The following is a 16,635-nucleotide window of genomic DNA, read 5'->3' as shown; positions in this document are numbered from 1 at the left end:
CTGGTCAGAGTCTCGAATGATCTTCTTATAGCTTCAGACAGAGGTCTTGTCTCTGTGCTTGTCCTTTTGGACCTCAGTGCTGCATTTGACACCATCGACCACAGCATCCTGCTACAGAGACTAGACCATGACATTGGGATTAAAGGAACTGCCCTAAAATGGTTTAAGTCCTACTTATCTGACAGGTTTCAGTTTGTTAATGTTAATAATGACCATTCGGAGTATAGCAGAGTTACATATGGTGTACCACAGGGTTCAGTTTTAGGACCGATTCTCTTCACTCTTTACATGCTCCCATTAGGTGACATAATCCGGAAGCACTCGATCAACTTCCACTGTTATGCAGATGACACACAACTTTACTTGTCGATGGAGCCAGACGACACAAGCCAGTTTACTCATCTGCAAGACTGCCTGAAAGACATTAAATCCTGGATGTCTTCTAACTTCTTAATGCTCAATTCAGATAAAACTGAGGTAATCATTTTTGGACCTAAACACCACAGGGACACACTCTTGAATCGGATCTCTACTCTAGATGGCATCACCCTAACTTCGAGTACAACTGCAAGGAACCTTGGGGTCATTTTTGACCAGGACCTTTCCTTCAGCTCCCACATAAAGCATGTGACTAGGACCGCCTTCTTCCATCTTCGAAGTATCGCTAAGATTAGGAATATCCTTTCCCAGAGTGATGCTGAAAAACTGGTGCATGCATTTATCACTTCTCGGCTGGACTACTGCAACTCTCTCTTGTCAGGATGTCCTAAATACTCTCTAAAGAGTCTCCAGCTGGTCCAGAACGCTGCAGCGAGGGTTTTGACGGGAGTTAAGAAGAGAGAACACATCTCTCCCACTTTAGCTTCTCTCCACTGGCTTCCTGTAGGATCTAGAATCGACTTCAAAGTCCTTCTGCTAACTTATAAGGCTCTCAATGATAAAGCTCCATCCTATTTGAAAGAGCTCATTAGTCCCTACTGTCCGACCAGAGCACTCCGCTCCCAGAATGCAGGTCTTTTAGTGACTCCCAGTATCAATACAAACAGACTGGGAGGTAGAGCTTTTAGTTACCGGGCTCCTTTACTGTGGAACCAGCTCTCTCCATGGGTCAGAGAGGCAGACACTTTAACTACGTTTAAGTCCAGGCTTAAGACCTTCCTCTATGACAGAGCCTTCAGTTAGGACTGGTTCAGGTAGCTCTGAACCATTGATAGCTATGCTGCTATAGGCTTAGACTGCTGGGGGACACATCAGGTTACATTGAGCCCTTCCCTCCTCTCCTCTCCTCTCCCCCTCTCTCCTCCTCTCCTCCCTGCACATTTTACTTGTTGCACTTTGTAGTTTGGCCTTGGTGTCTCGCAGTCTCTCTGTGTTTCCACAGATCCACCGGAGCCCCAACCGCCGCCTGCATCGCCCCCCCCCCCCCTTATTCCCTACTGTTACACCGGCCTGCGCTCCCCTTCCATGAACAAGTCTGCCATCCAGTCCCCCATCAAGCTGGCTTGCTCTCCCTGCCTCCCCTACCAGAAGCTTCCTTCTTCAGCTGTTATTAACATTTCCGTGTTTCCCACATTTTGTATTGTAAACTGTTTTCTTGTCTGTAACAACATCTACTGCACGTCTGTCCGTCCTGGGTGAGGGATCCCTCCTCTGTTGCTCACCCTGAGGTTTCTCAGATTTTTCCCTGTTAAAAGGGTTTTCTATGGAGTTTTTCCTCAGTCGATGTGAGGGTCTAAGGGCAGAGGATGTTGTTATGATGCCATGTGAAGCCCTTTGAGACAAACTGTTTGTGAAAACGGGCTATACAAATAAAATTGCCTTGCCTTGCCTTGCCTTGCCTATGGGCTGGTCTGTCTAATTTCCTGCAGCCAGGAGAGGATAAAAGGCAGTCAGCGGTTTTTAATGTAAGTTGATGGTGTCTCATGCAAGCTCTTTCAATACTCCAGTGGTGGTTTAAGTGAAGAAAAACATGGGTTAGTCAGTAGGACTCTGTGTGTGTGTGTGTGTGTGTGTGTGTGTGTGTGTGTGTGTGTGTGTGTGTGTGTGTGTGTGTGTTTGTGTGTTTCCATGCAGACTTTCCCTTGTAACAACCGATTTGATTTGGAAACCATCTCATCTAAATCTCCTCTCCAAAACCCTCTTCTGCAACTTTGTACCCAAGTTGTCTCCTCATCAGGCACCACAGTATCCAGTAGGTTCAGTTAAAACAGTCATCAGTGATTAATGTTCATGTTCAATGATGAGGTTTTGATTTATTCTTCCAGAATCATCTGAACAAACCCTCCTCAACACAGTGAAGCCTTCATCTGACAGGAGGAGTTTTTTTTCCCCAGTGATTCCACTGATAATGAAAAGCTTCTTTTATCAGACTGGTCTGATAGGATCAACTACTGGTTGCTCTGGAGTGCAAACAGCAACCTGTCAGGAAACATTAGTCAGATCAAAGCCAAGATTAAAGCAAGAGCCTCCAGATCAAAGTCAGAATTGATGATGATGTCATCAGGGGGCTTTGATAGTGTATTTATTTGTACCTAAAATTCTGTCTTTGATCTCAGGAGGACATGAAAGAAACCCAATTGAGGAAAGTTGAGGAGAACATTCAGCTTCACTAGAAACACTTGAACTGTTGAACAGTAGAATTTGTTTGAAACAGTTTACAACACTGAGTGACAGGACTGAAGAGGGGAGATTTTTGTATTTTCAGTTTAATTCTAACTTAAAACTGGGCATGAATATTTTTAGTCGTTCATATTCTAACATACAGAGGAAGTCATGACATTCCCTTTTTTTTAACCTGTCCTGTTCAGGAAATGGAAATTTAGCTGCTATGTTGAATCAGAAAAACCTTTTGAAGTCTACTTTTGCTTCAGTCAGAAAGTGGACTGTTGTTAACTCTCACAATGGTTGGTGATTGTGGAGGAAGACAAAATCCTTATGAACCTCTTTTTAACAGACACACATTTCTAAAGACACTGGTTCATTTTATTTTTCTTCTTTTAGCAGAGGATGGTTTCGATCCATCGACCTCTGGGTTATGGGCCCAGCACGCTTCCTCTGCACCACTCTGCTCTACCATTGATGGTAACGTCTGCTAGCTTAGTCTGCTACTTTGATGGCTCTGCCTGCTCAAAGGTCCAGACCCCTGGATGTGGTGGTTCCTACCTGAACGTAGATTCTGTCAGCTCATGTTGTTAAATCAACTCACCAGGAACACCAGTAGATTTCAATGGACTGACAATGAGTCTCATTGAATGGTAAACATGTCAAATATGAAGTCATCACCTGAGGAGGTCTGCTGCTGGAATGAAGCTCCAGATATTCACAAGATATTCTAGATCTTAAAATAAAGCATTTTTATATTTGATTTATTGTTCATTAGCCTGCTTCACATTGTTTGATTCTATGTGTTGTATATCAATAGAACTTTGATCCACAACCTCCAAAAACACTCTTGTCCAACTTTTGTGCCCAGATTTTCTCCTCCTGAGGCACCAAATCAAGTCAAGTCATTTTATTTGTTTGAACCAAATCACAACAAAGTTCTCTCATGACTCTTTACTAGTAGTAAAGAAGTCTGCTTCTCCAGCTGAGTCAACAGATTCCTGTGTTGCTTGAGTCATTGTGTATCCTGGCTGCATTCAGCGCTTTCACCGCTGCAGCCTAGCTTGATTGCCAGTCAGGACAGGTGTTATTAAGAATGGAAGAGGGGACAGTTTTGGCAGGACAAGTTGCTCCACATTCAGGAGATGGTGGGAAGTTTCAAAGCTGCCATAAATCTTGATGACAAACTTCTTCACTGTGTGGGAGGTTCAGAGTCCCTGGTTTGATTGCAGCTTTGACCTGAGCAGGTGTTCATCCACATCTCAGTAACGGGACACTTTATCACACCAGTGGACAAACATCAGCATTCATCACCCAGCAGCTCCTCTGATCAACAGACCAAGCTGAAGTATTCTGAGAAGGAGGGCATGGATCCCTCTACCTCTCACATGCTAAGCTAGCACTCTACCATTGGAGCTAAGTCCCTGCTAATGAGCATCAGATAATGCAGGTTGACCTTCATGCAGGGTTGAATGAGCGTCACCACTTGAAGCTTCTCTGGTTCAACAAAGCCTTGGGACCAAGACAGGAATTGGAACCTGTGCAGGTCCAGACCCATACTGAAGTTGGTGGAGACAATTGTTTCAACCAGGGACTGAATGAAAAGACTTGCCCAGACTCCTGCTCGCTCTTCTGAACCGACCCCTCATCTCTGTGTGGAGTAAACATCAGAGGTGGGGGGTGCAGGTTCTGCTTTGACCTCCTGACCTCCTGGGTAAAGCAGTGGAGATGTTGAGCTTGAAGGAGTTGACGGCCTCCTTCATCTTCTCATTGGTTTGCTAAACTCAGCATCATGAAATGTTGCTGAAATTCAACATGTCAGCTGAGGCCAGAGATTCCTGCGTTCCCTGAGTTCTTGAGTGTCGTCTCTGTTGTTTGAAAGCACAAAGCTGTTCCTGATGGTCCAGTGTGTCAGATTCTGGGCTCCCACAGCTGTAACTGGGGTTTGAGCTCCGTTAAGGGACTGGTTTTGTGGAGAGAACCAAGCAGAAGAATTGACAGTTTCAGCAGGAAAGGTGACCATTGCTCCACAACCTCAGTCCCAGGATTCATTCCTGCCTCACCCAGCATGGCCCTATGATCAACAGAAATGAACTGCCAGTGGAGGTCCTCAGTAATCCAGGTCATGGTTTCTCTAGATTGCTGTGTTGTAGTCAGGACACTTGCAAATATCAGCCTCTTTCCTCCATGATCTCTCATTCTTTCTGTTCTCTCCATTTCTCCTCTTTGTTTCTACTCCTTGCTGACTGTTGTTCCTCATTTGTGGCAGAGTTCAGTCAGTGGACCAGACATTTTGCCACTGCACTGTCCATCATCAGGGCATTTAACATCCAGGACTGGCTCCCAGATCATGGCCATGACCTCATCCCCTGCACCAGTGGACAGTTCATCAAGGATGGCAAACATGTGGGTCTCAATTCCCCTCCATCTTTGTAGGTTGGTTACATTTCCTCCTGGTCTTTAATCCATCTTTAGTTGACATTTTTCTGTTGAGCCCAGTTTGTTGACTGCCAGGCTGTCTTACTTTTCAATGGCACAGCAGCAGACAGCAAGAGGGTTGCTATGGTGCAGTTGGTAAAATCCCTATCTATGGTCTGCAGAAATATGCTGGGTGTTCTTTTTTATTATGAACCAGAATTCAAGGACTGACCAAGGAAACCACAGCACAGAATTTAGAGATCAAAGAAAGAAATCAAAGACAGAACCTGAAGATCAGGAAATGGCACAGATCAATGAGATCCATGGACTCATCAGTGAAGGTTTTCTTTCAGGACATTTTCTACCCAGAGTGATAAAAGCAGCCAACACCTCCAGCACAGAGAGGAGAGACCTGCCACACCTCTCCAGAGACCTGGGACATGATGGCAGTGGTGGGCTTTGAACCCACGCTTCCTCAGAGACTGGAGCCTAAATCCAGCACCTTAGACCACTCAGCCACACTACCTCACTGAGCAGGTCAGTGAGTTGGTCTGCTAAAGGCATGTTGAACAGGAAGTAACAATGATTTCAAACTTATTCTGAAGGGTGACCCCTTCCCTCCCGTGGTCACAGGAAGTGACGACAGCACCGCTTGAAGAAGCCAGGAAAGATATGGTAAAAGGACTCAATTTAAACAGAGCCTTTCTACCTCAGCATACCATGCTAGCAAACCTCCTTTTGTCTGGTTTGGACGGACAGACAGACAGACAGACTACTTTATTAATCCCTTTTGGACGTTCCGCGAGGGAAATTGCACTCTCCTCAACATACATTCACAGCACTGTTACCATAGATTAGACTAAAAATAGCAAAGAAGAAAAAACAAAGACTATATATATATATATATATATATATATGTATATGTATATATATATATATATATATATATATGTATATGTATATGTATATATATATACATATATATGTATGTATATATATATATACATATATATATATATGTATATGTATATGTATATATATATACATATATATATATATATATATATATGTATATATGTATATGTATATATGTATATATGCATATATACATGTGCGGGTGCCTGTGTGTACCTGGATGGTTATGTATATGTGCATAGTGACAGGAATAATCATAATATTAATTGTTCTTAATTGTTATTATAACAATAATAATGATGATGATATAATATAATAATGATGATGATATAATATAAAACATATAATAGTTATAATAAAATAATAATAGCAGTAGTAACAAGAATTATATAATAATAATAATACAAAATAATAAATGCTCATGATAATTATTATGAGCAAACAGACATTATGAACAAGCATTACAAACATTGTTCATTACAAACATTATGCTCATAAATAATAAATGCTCATAATAAAAAATAATAAAATAATTATGATAATAATAATAATAATAATAATAATAATAATAAATAAAAAAAATAATGTACAGTCTCTTATATTGCACGAGTGTCCGGTTGTTATTGGGTTAAGCTAATGGTGCTCAGCCCTCTCCTACAGTCCTTCTGTTGGCCCTCCCCTCCTCCAGTGAGGAGTTTAACAGTTTAATGGCTCGGGGGATGAAGGAGGTCATCAGTCTGGTTGTTGTTTGGTGACTGTGGATGAACACACAGGAGAAGTTGAGCATGAATCTGTGTTCCTGTTCACTTGAATACATGCAGGAGTGTGAGGTGGAAATACTACTGTTTATTTTTGTTCTGATTTCAGAACTGTTGACACAACGGTGTCAGATTAAAGCATCTCCACCTTCCAGATGCTGGTCTCCTTCTGGGGTCCTGACTGACCTCCATCTTGTGTTCTGGATCCACCTGAACCCAGCAGCTCCAGATCCCTTCACTCCCTTACAGGGATAGAAAATGGCTGCTGGATGGAAGTCCCCCAACTGTGGCTGTTCTGAAACTCTTCTCCTCAGTCACTCCTGAGTTGACACTGAGATGGAAACTCTGAGTATCAGGTTCAGAACAGCTGATCTGAGTTGGTCCAATCAACTGTGAGTGTGTTCACCTTGAGTGTCACACGTGCACAACCACCACAAAATGACATCATCAATGGAGCCCTGATACCACAAGTCACCATGACAACCAAGAACAAAATAACAAGTTACTTTGAAACAAGACCTTCATATATTTATGATGACATCACCAATATGAGCCTTTTCTCTTTTCCAGGCTGTCTTACTTTTCAATGGCACAGCAGCAGACAGCAAGAGGGTTGCTATGGTGCAGTTGGTAAAATCCCTATCTATGGTCTGCAGAAATATGCTGGGACTTCTTTTTTATTATTAACCGAAATTCAAAGACTGACGAAAGACACCAAAGCACAGAATTTAGACATCAAAGAAAGAAATCAAAGACAGAACCTGAAGATCAGGAAATGGCACAGATCAATGAGATCCATGGACTCATCAGTGAAGGTTTTCTTTGTTTCAGGGTCACTTGTTGTCGTACTGGTGTGATGATGTCAGACCCTTCTCATTCAGTTCAAACAGACTCCAAAGTGTAGCTGTGATGCAGAGGGCAGCAGCCTTGTGCTTGGTTCCGTCATGGTTCTCTGCATTGTTAGCAAACTCACCAAAGACCTCCCTGAAAGCAGGATGATTTTCCCAGAGTGCTTTTTTAACCAAGTACCAATTTGTCCCTCTTTAAAAAACAACAAACAAAGATGAGGTCAGACTGAGATGGACGAGATGATATGGATGTGATTTATGGCTTTCAAACACCAAATATTCAATTTTTCTTCAGGGCTTTTGAGAGGTTCTGGGTAATGAATGAAAATTTAAATTGGACAGAAACGACATGCGGGGTCACTGTGTGTGTTTACACGTGTGTGTATTTCTTGTTTTATGGTGTTGGAGACCATTTCCATCATCAACACTAATCAGGAGTCCTCGTCCTCATGGGGACCAAAGACCGGCCCTGATGCAGCTCAATGCAGTTTGTGAGTTCTTTCAGAGTGAAGGTCTGGATTGAGTTTAGTTTGAAATAAAGATTAAGATTCAGTTGGTTAAGATTAAGATTAAGATTAAGGTTAGGCTGCACATAGAATGAACTTGATCCAATGTTCTCATAAGAATAGCTGGGCACACCTGAGTGTGTTTAAATGCAGACTTCCTCTTGTGACAACTGATGTCATTGGAAACCATCTTGAGGAGATTTGGAGAAAGTTCAATCTTTTAGCTGCAGTTACAGCGATTTACAACACTGCAACAACAACAAAAAACACCCCTCCACAAACACTCTTGTCCAACATTTGTGCCCAAATTTTCTCCTCATGAGGCACCAAATCAGGTCAAGTCAGTTTTATTTGTTTAGAACCAAATCACTACAAAAACAGCCATTAAGTTGATCTGGTTGGCACTGGTATTTGTTCTTGCTGCAGCTCAGGAGTGATTCAGGAGAAGAGTTTCAGAACAGCCAAAGTTGGGGACTGGAATTCTAAAATGTCCCCTGGAACCAAACAACCTTGGGAGGTAAAACCTGCAATCATAGCCACTCAGATGCAGCAGCAGAAGAAGCTGTCATCTACCCTGACAGTCAGAGCATCAAGTCAAGAAAACATCACCATCTTGTAGTTCCAAACCTTCACCTGTCAGATTCAGCTACTTCTTATTGTGGGACTTTAAATTTGAACACAATGGAATTTGGACAAGGAGTTTTCCTTCAAGTCCAAACATCATCGTCCAGCCTCCAACCAGAGGTCCATCAGTTATCATGGAGCCACAGGTGGAGTCTGGATTCTTTTCTAGAATGAGACGGCAATGACAGTCCTGCCAAGTGACATCACTGACATGACAGGATGACTTCAGTCACGTGACAGGATGACTTCAGTCACATGACTGGATGACTTCAGTCACATGACAGGATGACAGTGTAGATGCCAATGTAGAGGTTGGGGAAATAGTCTCTGAGAATCCAACTTGAAGCCACGCCCTCCTTGTTCTTCTAAAACCCAAACAGCGACCATCAGTCTCCCTCAAATCCTGTACTTGGTTCAATGTTGCTGTTCCATTTTGCAGCAGTAGGTGTCCTTGTGATACCAGGTTCAGTTCAAGAGTCCCAACTCCAGCTCATGTTGGTGACCTCAGTGGCAGGTAAAATGGCGCTTCAGTGGATCATGTGATCAACTCTTGTGTGTCCTCACTGCTCCACAGGTCTGTCAAATGTTCTGTAAAATAGTTGGACCCAGCAGAGCTGCTAGATTAGGAGTTGATGGAGTCGTTGCAGATACCAGGGTCCAAAGTCCAGCTTGAACCTGGTTTGTGCAGTTCTTTGTCAAGCTAGCAGCCATTCTTGTCACTGCCAAGCTAAAGTGACTTCTGTCAACAAAGGTAAACATACAAAAGGACATTTCTACTGGCAGTTCAAGATTTTGATCAAACTCCTTTTTCCAGGTCTGTCAAATGTTCTGTAAAATAGTTGGACCCAGCAGAGCTGCTAGATTAGGAGTTGATGGAGTCATTGCAGATACCAGTGTCCAGTTCCATCCTCACTACCCCTGGTGACCATGTCAAAGTGTCCTTGAGTAAGATACTGAACCCCTAAATACTTCTGATGAGTAGGTTGGCTCCTTGCATTGCAGCCTTCAGCATCAGTGTGTGAGTGTGTGTGAATGAGAGGACATTGTTCAGCTCCTTGAGTGCTGCTGAGGTAGAAAGGCTCTGTACAAATAGAGTCCTTTTACCATTTCTTTCCTGCCTCTAGCAGCGCTGTTGTCACTTCCTGTGACCGTGGAGGGAAGGGGTCCCCCTTCAGAATAAGTTTTATATCATGATGTTACTTCCTCTTCAACACTCCTTTAGCAGACCAACTCAGAGAATAGCTCAGTGAGGTAGTGTGGCCGAGTGGTCTAAGGCGCTGGATTTAGGCTCCAGTCTCTGAGGAGGCGTGGGTTCAAATCCCACCACTGCCATCATGTCCCAGGTCTCTAGAGAGGTGTGGCAGGTCTCTAACTGCCTCTCCTTTCTCTTCCACTGGTATCTTCAAACCTGTGACCGAAAGAAGAACCCTCTTCTGAGTCCACAGACCTGAGCATCGCTGCTCTGACTACCAGGTTACCTCCTGGTTATCAGAGTGAAGTCATGGTGAGGTAGTCAGTTGTTCATTTTGTTTTATGACAGAGGCCTCATTGTGAATTAAATAATCCTATTTCTTTACTTGACGTTTCACGCTGTTTCGATTGAAAAAGACCAGTTCCTGGAGAAGATCTTCCAGGGGTCCAGGTTAAAGCGGTGCCCCAGCTGGCACCAGGCGCTGACCCAGGTCCTGCATGGGAGATACTGTCAGTTCTGTTCTGCCCTGCTCACAACCACAGGCTGGTGTTGAGGCCTGCAGCAACCAGGGCCCCAGTCACCAAGAGTATAAAGGCTGGTCATTGTGGCAGTGGGAGGAGTCAAAATGAAGACAGACCAATGTGAGCAGGACGTTACTGGAGAAGTCATCCATCCACTTTCTATTCTTATCCTTTAAGGGTCACGGGGGGGGGGGGCGATCCCAGGTGACATTGTTCAAGAGGCAGGGTTCACCCTGGACAGGTCACCAGTCCATCAGGAGAAATGAGGTGGTCGGTATCATGCAACCTAAACTAAAACATTAGCCGGATCAAATTCAGATTAAAGCAAGAGTCTCCAGATCAAAGTCAGAATTCCTGATGATGTCATCAGGGCTTTGACAGTAGCTAGAATTCTGTCTTTGATCTCAGGAGGACATGAAAGAAACCCAATTGAGGAAAGTAGAGGAGAACATTCAGCTTCATTAGAAACACTTGAACTGTTGAACAGTAGAATTTGTTTGAAACAGTTTACAACACTGAGGGACAGGATTGAAGAGGGAAGAGTTTTCTACTTTAAATTTAATTCTATCAAGTCAAGTCAATTTTATTTATTTTGTGCCAAATCCCAACAGAAGTTATCTCATGACACTTTACAAGTTTATCTAATGAGACAGGTACCCTGGAAGGTATCACCTTGGCCCCCAGCACCACCCTAAGGAACCTAGGAGTTCTCTTTGATCAGGATCTGTCCTTTCATGCCCACATTCAGCAAATTTCTAGGACTGCTTTCTTTCATTTGTGAAACATTGCTGAGATCAGACACATCCTGTCTCAAAAAGATGCAGAAGAACTAGTCCATGCCTTTGTCACTTCCAGGCTGGATTACTGCAATTCCCTCCTATCAGGCTGCACCAGGAGGTCCCTAAAGACTCTCCAGCTGGTCCAGAACACTGCTGCCTGACTAGAACTAGTAGAAGAGACCATGTCTCTCCTGTACTGGCCTCTCTGCATGGCTCCCTGTCAAATTTAGAAGAGAATTCAAAATTCTCCTTCTACCATCAAAGTCCTTAACAGTCAGGCTCCTTCATACCTGACAGAGCTCATAGTTCCATATTATCCAGCTAGAACCCTTCACTCCCAGGATGCAGGGTTACTGGTGGTTCCTAGAGTTCTAACAGTAGACTGGGAGCCAGAGCCTTCAGCTATCAGGCTCCCCTCCTGTGGAACCGTCTCACAGTTTCAGTCCAGGATGCAGACACCCTCTTGACCTATAAGAGCAGACGAAAGACCTTCCTTTTTGATCAGGCTTACAGTTGGGCTGCTTAGGCTGGCCCTTAGATATGCTGCTAAAGGCTTAGACTGCTGGGGGATCTCCCATGGTGCACTGGGCTTCTCTCTCCTCCTTTCTGTCCTCCTATATGTGTCATACATAAATCATACTCATATGTATTACTAACTCGTCTCCTTCTCCAGAGCCTTCAGGCTCCCCTCATCCCAGATGTGGGTGCTGCTGGAGGAGGCTGCAGACCTGAAGAGGCTCAAGCTGCCACCCATAGCTCCACCTGCTCACCGTCTGTCCATCAGTCTCTTCACTTCTCTCTCTCTTTATCTCTGTCCCTCTCTTTCCTTCTGCATATCTGTCTTCCTCCATTATCTGTCTTTGTCTCTGCCCCGCTCTCCTGCTCTCTTTCCCTCCAACTGGTCAAAGCAGAAGGCCGTCCCCACTGATCCTGGATCTGCTCGATGTTCCTGTCTGTTAAAAGGAAGGTTTTTGTCGCTGCTGTTGCAGGATGTGCTGCTGATGGAGAATTGTTGGGTGGAGGTTCATTGAAGGAGTTTGGTTCTAGACCTGCTCTACTAGTAAAGAGTCATGAGAGAACTTTTGTTGTGATTTGGTGCAATACAAATAAAACTGACTTGACCAGTGTTATTTGTGGTCTTTTGTTAATTGCATGCCACATGAAATTATTAGTGGTCACTTTTCTAGCGACTGTCTCACAGTGGCAAGACAAGAACACTTCTACTTTTAATGTTGACAGTTTGTTCAACACTAAACTTCATCCAGTACCATGTTGTCAAACACTGGAACCTCCACAGCACCTGAACAGGGACTTGAACCCTGGACCCTCAGATTAAAAGTCTGATGCTCTACCGTCTGAGCTACTCAGGCTCTTTCTACAGCATTGAGACAGGAAAAGAAACACCTGTGAAGGTCAAACTGATGCTTTCTTGACTTGTTCAGTCCTCCATGTTAAAGTCCACCATGCTTTTGATTGGCTCTGATTCTCTGTGGCAAAATCCAACAAGAGGCTCCAAAAATGTCCTGAATGTCACAAGAATGCACAGGACAAGATGTTAGTTTCCTTCATGTCTGCAGTTCCTCCACTGGAAAGTAAAGTCAATGCTGCTCCTCTGCTGAAACCTGGGATCGGACCAGGGACCTTTAGATCTTCAGTCTAAGGCTCTCCCAACTGAGCTGGTTCAGTTCTGAGTGAGGGCCCTGCTTCTGTCATTTATAATCTCTTCCACTCTCACTGGACCTGAGAGAGGATTGGAGCTTCTGAAGTCCTGACACAAATCAAACCAGGGACTTTGAACTACACAGTGAAGGAGTTGGTCATCAAGGTCGATGGCAGCTTATTAAGTTCTATCTTTGATCAAATATAAGAAATGTAAATGAATTCAACATTGATTGCATTTCTCTCCTTTCTTTGGTGCCCTCAGACTTTCTGAGAACTGTAGGAGGAACTGCTCTCTGTTCATTCTGCTCAATGGAGGAAGGAACGGAGCTCTAAGTTTTCCAGTTCCTACATCAGTGAATGGACTTTCTGTGCTGCAAGGAACCAAAGCTACTAAGGAGGATTACAGAGTTTGTCCTTGCTGGAGTCAGTGACTTAATAGAGTCTAACAAAGGGTTGAACCTGAATGAGACAGTCACCCTTCAACATGGGGCCATAGCAGAGTGAACCAAGAACACTACAATGGGGGTGAGAGTGGAGCCATGATGGATTCACAGTTCATCACCTCCACCATCATGTGGACCACCTGATCACCTCTCCCTCAACCTCTAAATAAATCATTCCCTGACCAGGAATCAAAACCGGGCCGCGGTGGTGAGAGCGCCGAATCCTAGCCACTAGACCATCAGGCACCACACTGAGCTCTCCAACAAAAGAGACTATACACAATGACTCAAGAACACAGGACTCTGTTGTCTCAGCTTGAGATGCAGAGGGTCCACCAAGACCACCAGACACCTCAGCCCCCTAAAGACAGTCCACCCCCAGGATCAGCTTCTATCACTCAGTGGTCCAGAACCATCATGAAGCCTGATCATGAATGTGAGCAAAGCTCTTGGAACAGGCCTGCTGCCACCACAACTAAGATCCTGCAGGTCACTAGAAACTCCAGTGTCCAGCTGACAGTGGACGTTCCTCTGATCTGTGGTGGTGCTGAGTTTAGCAAACATCTCCAACAAGAAGATGAAGGAGGCCATCAACTCCTCCAAGCTCAACATCTATACTGGCTTTACTGGGAGATCAGGAGGTCAAAGCAGATCTTCCCCCTCCACCTCAGATGGTTTCTACTCACAGAGATGAGGGACCAGTTCAAACCAGCTACCTGGAGCTCCCTTAAGCCATTGTCCCCCTCAGCTAACATCTGGATCTGGACCTGCACCGGTGCTGACTTGTGTCTTGAGTCCCCAGAGTTTGTTGAACCAGAGAAGCTTCAACTGGTGGCGGTCGTACAACCAAGCGTGAAGGTGAGCCTGCATTGTCTGATCTGGAGCTAACAGGAATTAGCAAGTTAGCAACTGTTCTAGAGTTGCTGCTGAGTTGAATTTGAATTTATTTGTTAAAATGTTCCAGTTTCTATGAGGTCAGGGAAGACTGGTGTGGATCCAAAGGTCCCTGGTTGGATTCCCACCTCTCACAGAGGACCTGATGCTTCACGTGAGCTGTGGGATTAGTCTTTACTGCTGAGACAGAAAGAATCCTCCCACATTGGCTTCTTTTAACTGTCAACATTGGTTTGGCTCATTGGAACATTTTTAAACCCTCGTTGCTCAGATTTTCCATTAATTTGATCATGACTTTTGACAAATGTTCTGTTTATTGATTAAATAATCACTTCAGTTATGAATTTAGTGAGTCAACCAGATTTGGTCCATGACAAAAGTTAGTCTGGTTATTATTCAGTTTCCTTCCAGTTGGAACACACACACACACTTGCACACACACACACACACACACACACACACACACACACACACACACACACACACACAAACACACACACAAACACACATTCACACATTTTGTGAACCAACTCAGGAGTCATCAGGTGTTTTACTCAGAGGGATTCATTCATGATAAATGAGCATGGAGGAGACCCAGTAATCATCAACACAAGCGTCACATGAGCAGGTCACCACCCACTTTTATTGATTGGTTCTTGTAAGAATCACTCCTAACGCCATCAGGATGTCATTTTTTGTCCTGCCCTGTCTCAACTGTTGGAGCACAACTACAGCCTGAACTCTGCCACTACCTTATCCCTCCCTAACAACCTCATACAGACCCACTATCTGGACTAGCCTGACCCCCCTGACCCTCATCAGTCACTCGTAGCGCCTCCCACTGGAAGGAATAGGAGCATCTGTGAGCTCTGACTGTTGGGATGGACATCCATGTGATGAAGAGCTGTTTTAAACAGGGAATCAGTTGACCTCTTGACCTGTGTGGGCAGGTACAGAGGGACGATTCCATCATGAACAATAATATTACTAAACAAATGGGTCTTTAGCTTCTTTCTGAAGGCGTCCTCAGCGTCCTCATGTCCAGTGGGAGAGCGTTCCAGAGTCTAGGAGCTGCAACCTGGAAGGTTCACTCTCCTTCACTGAGGCTGAATCCCTGTGGTCAGTGAGGATAAGGGACCCCACAGGTATCACTAAAGTGCTTTAGACTGCAAAGCACTCAGCTAATCAAGCTGGGATCAACTGCTGTGGTGATCAAGGTATCATCATATATAACAAACAAAGAAAACAAAGTTGAGGAAAAGCACACAAAGAAGAAACTATGAACATAAACAGAGCATCTTCTACACCAGATGTCTCACGGCTCAGTAGACCTCTGGTTTGACCCGTAGCAGGTCCAGTCTCCAGGGTGCCCCCATCATTCTGCTTTTCAGTTGCAGGACATGCAGCAGAATCCCATCGCTCCTCTGCAGAAGAACATATGAGAGCGTCTGCTTGCTCTTCTCTGGCTGGACGTAGGGGAGAGTCTGTTTGCTCTTCTCTGGCTGCATGTAGGGGAGAGTCTGTTTGCTCTTCTCTGGCTGGACGTAGGGGAGAGTCTGTTTGCTCTTCTCTGGCTGGACATAGGGGAGAGTCTGTTTGCTCTTCTCTGGCTGGACGTAGGGGAGAGTCAGCTTGTTCTTCCCTGGCTGGACGTAGGGGAGAGTCTGTTTGCTCTTCTCTGGCTGGACGTAGGGGAGAGTCTGCTTGCTCTTCTCTGGCTGGACGTAGGGGAGAGTCTGCTTGCTCTTCAGAAGTTTGCTGGACCTTCACTTGAAGGTCATGATTTTCCTCTTTCAAACAGCTTTTTAAATCATGAAGATTTCCCAGGATTTCCCACTGAGCACTGTTCCTTTTCTTCTTTTTTGTTCTCACTGCACATAGAAGACTCTGAACTACACCGTTCAGACTCTCACTCTTTGTGGGGTCCTGGTCCTTCCTTGATTCGAGGTGGGCCAACTCTGCAGTGAAGGTCTCTGTCTCCTGAGATGCAGTAGAAACTCGTCTCCTCAAACATCCATTTTCTTCCTCTCTCTCCTCACTCTGAGATCTCAGCTGTTCAAGAGTCATCTTCTTCTCAGTGAGTTCTTCTCTCATTTTGTTCTTCTCTGCCTGGATGGAGTTGAGCTCACACTTGAGGTCACACTTCTCCTTGTAAACCATCTTCACCTCAAGCTGAAGATTGTGGAGTTGTGTGTTCAGGTCTCTGATCTGAGTCTGGTTCTCCTCCCTCACAGATTCAAGGTTGCCCACCATGGCAGACATGTTCTCTACCAGCTGATATGCAATAATCTTCTCTTGTCCAAGACTAGAAACCTGTCCCCACAATTTCTGGTTTTCTGTCCATCTCTTGTCACACAGAGACTGAAGCTGATCAAGTGCACTTTTCTTCTCAGTCAGGTCTTCCTCAAGACATTTCATCTCCATCTGTTCACTCTCCCTCAGAGACTGAACCTGGGTCAGCTCTTTTCTGAGCT

At 44.5% G+C, this 16,635-nt stretch overlaps 2 non-coding genes across 2 annotated transcripts; one reads left to right on the top strand and one right to left on the bottom strand.

The window, feature by feature from the left end:
* Positions 1–9,920: 9,920 nt before the first annotated feature.
* trnal-uag (transfer RNA leucine (anticodon UAG)) lies at positions 9,921–10,002 on the top strand. Its single transcript has one exon. It is a non-coding gene; the product is annotated as a tRNA-Leu (tRNA).
* A 2,457-nt stretch (positions 10,003–12,459) lies between these two features.
* trnak-uuu (transfer RNA lysine (anticodon UUU)) lies at positions 12,460–12,532 on the bottom strand. Its single transcript has one exon. It is a non-coding gene; the product is annotated as a tRNA-Lys (tRNA).
* Positions 12,533–16,635: the final 4,103 nt, after the last annotated feature.

The sequence above is a fragment of the Aulostomus chinensis genome, chromosome 1 (assembly GCF_037954235.1).
Source record: "Aulostomus chinensis isolate RoL2024-O1b breed Wild chromosome 1, RoL_Achi_v1.0, whole genome shotgun sequence".
Lineage (NCBI taxonomy): Eukaryota > Metazoa > Chordata > Actinopteri > Syngnathiformes > Aulostomidae > Aulostomus > Aulostomus chinensis.
Note: the sequence above shows the minus strand (reverse complement) of the source record. Positions and strands in the feature narration are given on the sequence as shown.